This window comes from Pogona vitticeps, chromosome 2, assembly GCF_051106095.1.
Source record: "Pogona vitticeps strain Pit_001003342236 chromosome 2, PviZW2.1, whole genome shotgun sequence".
Lineage (NCBI taxonomy): Eukaryota > Metazoa > Chordata > Lepidosauria > Squamata > Agamidae > Pogona > Pogona vitticeps.
The window spans coordinates 100,444,788-100,451,588 of NC_135784.1; the positions used below are offsets into that span (position 1 = coordinate 100,444,788).

Sequence of the window (6,801 nt, forward strand, 5' to 3'; positions counted from 1 at the left end):
TTCATAAATCAGAGGCTTCGGATTACTTACTTGTTTTATATTATTAGTTTATATTGATTGCTCTCCTCTCCCCCGGTAAAGGGTTCCTCGCGGCTCAGTGCCAAAAAATGGCGCCCACTCCAGTCCGTGCACGGTGATTTCTTCAGAAGAAAAAAGTCCGGGTCTGCCTCCCTTTCTTCTCCTTCTGCTGCTCACCATCTGCTCCAGAGAGACTTCTTCTAGACTCTCCTTTGATCCCCATTTCAAAAGGGGGATCCCGGGCCGGAGGGTTCCAGTTTTTTCCAGAGAGCTCTTCTCTGGAGTTGCTGGCAGCACCGCAACAAAGCCCCGCCTCCGCAAGTATATATATTATTAAGCTTTCTTTTTATAATTTTTTAAAAAAAATCCTTTTCTGAAATATTCAGGCACTTTTCTGGTTCTTTAATCTTAATGATTTTGAGTCTAACCAGGTGTGACAAACCCAGACCTACTGGGATCTGCCACACGTTAACTAAGCTGCCACCAACCATTCCCTATAAGAAGTCACACAGACCAGGGATGGATTTTTAACAAATAAAGGAATCAGGTTTATTTAAACAACACACAGGGAAAATAAAATGATTAGGTGAATAAGATATAGTAACGTGGCTTAGTTTCACTCATACATACACACAGGTTGGTTCACACAGAACCCTTAACTTGAAGCACAGACCCTGAACCTATCAGTTCTGGCTGACCATTCAGACACCTGAACCTATCAGGTTGGTACTCTGACACACAGTAGTACCCTGTCTGACACACAGACTCCCACACCAGCTTCTTCTTCCCAGCTGCTGCTTCTTCACATCCCAGCGTCTCCACACACGCTCCACATATATATACAGTACAGCCCCTCCTCCTGATGTCCCGCCTTCCACTCCCCATAGGATGGAACTTTCCCTCCAAACCCATGACAGACAGGTAACATCAGTGCTGTATGTAACACCTCCCCTCTTTATAAGTTGTTTTGTAGGGGGAAAGCTAAGGTGCTTTTTCCCAAAAAACAACCTGGATAAAACACACAACAACAGTTATACATACCATATCATACTTACTTATACTTACATTCTAAGTTAACCATAGCAATTAGGCATTTAAACATTTACCATATACATTACATCAATTTACCTTTATTCATACAAACCAAGTTCAAAAAACAGGTACATTTAACTTTTTGTCATCAATATATATACATAGTCCATGTTCTTTCGCCGTCTTCATTCTTCAGGTCTTCTTGACAAGGCGTCAGCAACACAGTTCACTGACCCTCTGACCACCTTCACTTCAAAGTCATAGTCCTGTAGATTTAAAGCCCACCTCATAAGTTTGCTATTGTGGGTTTTCATTGTCGTTAACCATTGCAATGGTGAATGGTCAGTGCACAGAACAAAATGTCTCCCCCAGATGTAAGGCTTGGCCTTCTGGATCGCGTAGACTATGGCCAAACACTCCTTCTCCACGGTTGCCAAATGTCTCTCACCTTTTTGAAGTTTCCTACTCAGGTAGGACACTGGATGCTGGTCACCATTCTCATCCTCCTGGCAAAGAACCGCTCCTACCCCGCTGTTAGACGCATCGGTGTAGATGATAAACTCCCGGTCGAAGTCTGGAGCACGCAGCACTGGATAGTTGATTAGCGCCTGCTTCAACCTCTGGAACGCCTCCTCACAGTCGCTGGCCCACGGGATGCGGTCATCAGCCTTCTTCCTCGTCAGATCGGTCAGCGGAGCCGCAATCTCGCTAAACCTCGGGATGAACTTTCTGTAGTAGCCCACCAACCCAAGAAATGATTTGACTTTTTTCTTGGTGTTGGGTCTGGGCCAATCACGAACAGCTTCTATTTTGGCCTCCAGGGGTTTTATCACTCCTCCCCCTACCATGTGACCCAAGTATTTTATTTCTGGGCTACCCAGCTGCAGTTTGTTCTCTTTGCAGAGCCTAGGCCAAAGCACTACCTCCCCTGGGTCAAAGTGCCTCTCCCCGGCTTCCTGGTCATCCCAATCTTTCTTTCTGACCTTTTGAGCTTGCAGGGTCTCTGCTGCTAGCTCTAGGTTTCTCTTTAGGTCTTTCCTTAAAGAGTCTATATATGTCACAACTTCTTGTGGGTCATCCTGGGTGATCTGCTCCCAATTTTGTTTGATCAAATCAAGGGGCCCTTTCACCCTTCTCCCAAATAAAAGTTCAAATGGACTGAACCCGGTACTGGCTTGTGGCACTGATCGATAAGCAAACAAAAGGGATTGCAGCTTCTGGTCCCAATTGTTTGGATTCTCTGCCAAGTAAGCCCTAATCATGCGCATTAGAGTCCCATTGAACTTCTCAGTTAACCCATTACTTTCAGGATGATAGGCAGTAGTTTCCTTGTGCTTAATTCCACAGATTTGCCATAAGCGTTTCATGAGCTTCGATGTGAACGATGCTCCCAAATCTGTGATTATTTCTGAGGCAAATCCCATCCTGGACATATACCCCACCAAGGCATCTGCCACTGTGTTAGTTTCAATGTTAGTCAAGGGTATGGCTTCAGGGTACCTCGTGGCATGGTCCACAATGGTGAGAATGAACCTGTTCCCCCTCTTTGTGGCCTTGGGCAAAGGTCCCACAATATCCACCCCTATGCATTTGAACGGAGTGTCAATCACAGGCAAAGGGCACAACTTTGCTTTGGTCCTGTCACGGCTATTCCCCTGCCTTTGACACACATCACATTGTTTACAGAACTCCCTGATCTGCTTCCCTATGTCAGGCCAGTAAAAATTCTGTGTGATTCTCTGCTGTGTTTTGTTCACCCCTAAGTGTGCAGCAAACATGTCAGAGTGCCCCCTTTGTAAGATCATGGGGCGATACTTTTCAGGTACCACCAGCTGACTTCTGATCCCATCTCCCCCTTTTGAGATATTCCTCAGGGTCTCTCTATATAAAATCCCCTTTTTCTCCAGAAATCTCACTGGGGTTTCAGGTGTTAGCTGGGCGTCAGTCACCTGTTCAAAACACTTTTGGAGAGTGGCGTCTGCCTTTTGCTCTTGTCCAAATCTGCTGTCTGTGGTTAAGGTTTCCACCACAGCTTCTGAACTCCCCTCTGCTTCCGTCTCTGGCTCATCATTACCCCCCTGAACTGTCTCCGTGGTGGCTTGTGAACGTGTAATCACTAGCACCCGTTTCACATGTTCAGCCAGGTCATTTCCCACGAGCACGGCTGCTGGCAGAGTCGATGAAATCGCTAGCCGCCAAACTCCCCTCCAGCCTTGAAAGTTGACAGGTACCTCCGCGACTGGCAGTGAGATCACCTGCCCCTCAATCCCTGCCACCTTCATGCTCTCATTTGGGATTAGATATTCCCTAGGAATAATATCTGGATGGCACAGGGTCACCTGAGAACAAGTGTCCCGCAGCCCCCGATACTGACGGTCAAGTATTCCTACGTCCACCCCTGCTGTCTCAAACAACTGAGAATCTGTTCTCACCAGTAGGCAGCGCCTGACCTCTACAAGAGGACCATTTTCCTCAGCCTGATCAGCAGATGTAGCTGTTTCAGATTGAGTAGCCATGGCAACAGGCTCCCTCAGTGACAATGAGCCTTGCTCTTTCTGGACACAGAACACAGCTTTTGGCTTGGTCCCACTCAAATCCTGAGGCACAATTCCTTTTAGCTGCTTTAATTTCTCACACTCTGAGATTAGATGGCCCTTTCCCTGACAGAAATAACATTTTCTGGTGTATTTTGATTCTCTCTCATCTTGTTTTGGTTTTCCCTCCAAAATCTGAGGTCTTGGTTTCATTTCTGAGGGCTTCCCTGCACCATGGGCCCCTCCCCCTTGCTGGTTTTTCCCTGGTCCCTGAGAGTACTTGCTGTAGGTTTCTTTGGGTTTACCTACAGATTTCCCCTCACCCAAGGGCTTTCTTATTTGGGAAATAAAATCTGCGATCTCGGCTGCTTCTGCCACAGATTTCGGTTTCCTTTCCCTCACCTGGAATTTCAGTTCCCCATGCAGGACTGAATAGAACTGTTCCAGCGCTATTAAGTCTTTGAGCTGCTGAAAGGTCTCTGTCCCCTCCTGAGATAGCCATTTCTCTAGCAGCCTCACCAATTGAGCCCCCACTTGGGTAAAAGTCTGCTCTGGTTTCTTTGTGAGGGACCTGAATCTTTGCCTCAGCTGTTCCGCATTTATCCCATGTCTTGCAAACACCAGTTTTTTAAACTCTGCAAAATCTCTCATCAGTTCCTGTGGCATCTCTGAATAAACCTCAGCCAGGCTACCACTGATTAAAGATTGCATGATGGTCATCTTCTCAGTTTCCCTCACTGAGAAGTCCACAAACGCTCTTTCCACTAAGGAAAAGAACACCTCAGGACAATCTCCCTTGTGGTACACAGGGAATTTCTTCAGGTCAGCTTTCGACAATTGGCCTCCCTCAGAATCCCTATTGTTATTATTGTTCTGGTTCATCAGTTCCAATTTTTTTAATTCAAACGCCATTTTCTCTCTCTGCAATTCAAATTCAATTCTCTGTCTCTCTATTTCAAATTGCCTTTGTTTCTCTCTTTCCCTTTCCTCCATTTCAAATTGCCTTTCCCTTTCCTCCCTTCTTTCTCTCTCTAATCTTTCCTCCACTTCAAATTGCCTCATCCTCAGTTCATGCTGTTGGGCTATGAGCAATTTTCTGAGTTCTGGGTTCTGTTCTCCCGTGCTGTCACCCTGCACTGAGCCAAATTCATCCTCAGAACCTTGGTCAACCTGGGGGTCTTTCACTTCACCCATTTCTGCCATCTGGCTTCGAGTCAAGGGCATAATCCCCCCTCAGAACAAGCTGCTTTAAAAAGTCAAGCCTCAAAATAAAACGACCACTTTTTTTTTCTTTCTTTTGCCTCAGAACCAGCTTTCTCTATAGATTGCTGCTGTCCTTCAGCACTACTTGCAACTGTAGCCAGCCGGAGTCCACCCCCCTCTGCTGGGCCTCTCAGCAGACAAGCTAGCTCACTGCTATTTCACAGTTTTGCCTCAGCTTTTTTCCCGCCAAAACAGGCTGCCTCAGAGCTCCCTAATCTAGCCCCCAATCTGAGGTTACACGTTCTTCTACTAGTGCACCCCCCCGTGAGGCACACCTAGAAGATTACCTACGCGCTCTCAGATTGTCCCTGACTAGACCCCCCTTGCTCTGGGCACACTTGCCAAGGCTTTGCTGGACCGCTGGACAACTGGACCAGTCGTATCCCACACGCTGGACACCAATCAATGTGACAAACCCAGACCTACTGGGATCTGCCACACGTTAACTAAGCTGCCACCAACCATTCCCTATAAGAAGTCACACAGACCAGGGATGGATTTTTAACAAATAAACGAATCAGGTTTATTTAAACAACACACAGGGAAAATAAAATGATTAGGTGAATAAGATATAGTAACGTGGCTTAGTTTCACTCATACATACACACAGGTTGGTTCACACAGAACCCTTAACTTGAAGCACAGACCCTGAACCTATCAGTTCTGGCTGACCATTCAGACACCTGAACCTATCAGGTTGGTACTCTGACACACAGTAGTACCCTGTCTGACACACAGACTCCCACACCAGCTTCTTCTTCCCAGCTGCTGCTTCTTCACATCCCAGCGTCTCCACACACGCTCCACATATATATACAGTACAGCCCCTCCTCCTGATGTCCCGCCTTCCACTCCCCATAGGATGGAACTTTCCCTCCAAACCCATGACAGACAGGTAACATCAGTGCTGTATGTAACACCAGGTACTTAACCTCCCATACAGAAATGTAAAAGCACCCTCCATTATGAGTAGCGGCCTCAGGACAATGAAGGGGTACATCAAATACTATAGAAGTACCTACGGCCATCTCTCAGTGGACATAGCTTCTGGCCATCCTGCTGAGAGGATTCTGGGAGCTGTAATCCAAACAATTCCAGACTTTAGTGCTAGGATTATTTCCTCATGTTTCCTTCCCTCTCCAATAGTAACATCCTCAGCCTCCTGTAGACTCAGGACAGGGCATTGCTGCTGGCAAATGAAGTGGTACAGTTGGGGCAAGTGACTTCCTTAGAGCCTTGTGACATAGTGGTTAAACCACTGTACTGCAGCCAAAACTGTGCTCACGACCTGGGGTTCAATCTCAGGTAGCCAGATCAAAGTTGACTCAGCTTTCTATCCTTCCAAGGTCAGTAAAATGAATAGCCAGCTTGCTGAGGAGGCAATGTGTAGCCTGCATAATTAACTTGTAAACTGCCCAGAGACTGCTTGAAGCACTATGGGGAGGTATATAAGCAGCATGCTTTGCTTTTGCTTTGCTTATTGTCAAGGTTAAGAGTCATCAGAGGTCAGAGGCTTGGCCATCAGCTCAAGAAAGCAGGGAGGTAGATAGGCAAATAGCAAGAGGTGGGAGGCAGCCAATGCCAGACCCGCATCTCAAGAATAAGTCCCAGGCTACCCTGCATACCCTCAACACAAAGTTTCCTGGAGACATCCAAGATCGAAGCATTGGCATCAGCTTGATTTGATCCTCACTAGACATTCTAGCCTATCTAGTATTACGATCACACGCAGTTACCAGAGTGTTGATTGTGATACTGATCATTTCCTGGTGTGTAGCACAATAAAACTGCGAACAAAGAGATTGTATCACACTAAAAAGGAAGGAAGACCACGTATAGATATCAACAAGATTCGCAATCAAAGAAAAGTGGAAGAATTTGCCCAAGCGCTTCAGGAAACTCTTCCAGGCCCGGCTGATGCGAATGCACCTGAACGATGGGAACACTTCAAGAA

At 46.6% G+C, this 6,801-nt stretch overlaps 1 long non-coding RNA gene across 1 annotated transcript; it reads left to right on the forward strand.

Annotated features, from left to right (window-relative positions):
- The first annotated feature begins 340 nt into the window (after positions 1–340).
- LOC144586820 (uncharacterized) lies at positions 341–5,979 on the forward strand. The gene is made up of 2 exons (XR_013541872.1): positions 341–449; positions 5,771–5,979. It is a non-coding gene; the product is annotated as an uncharacterized LOC144586820 (long non-coding RNA).
- The last annotated feature ends 822 nt before the right edge of the window (positions 5,980–6,801 follow it).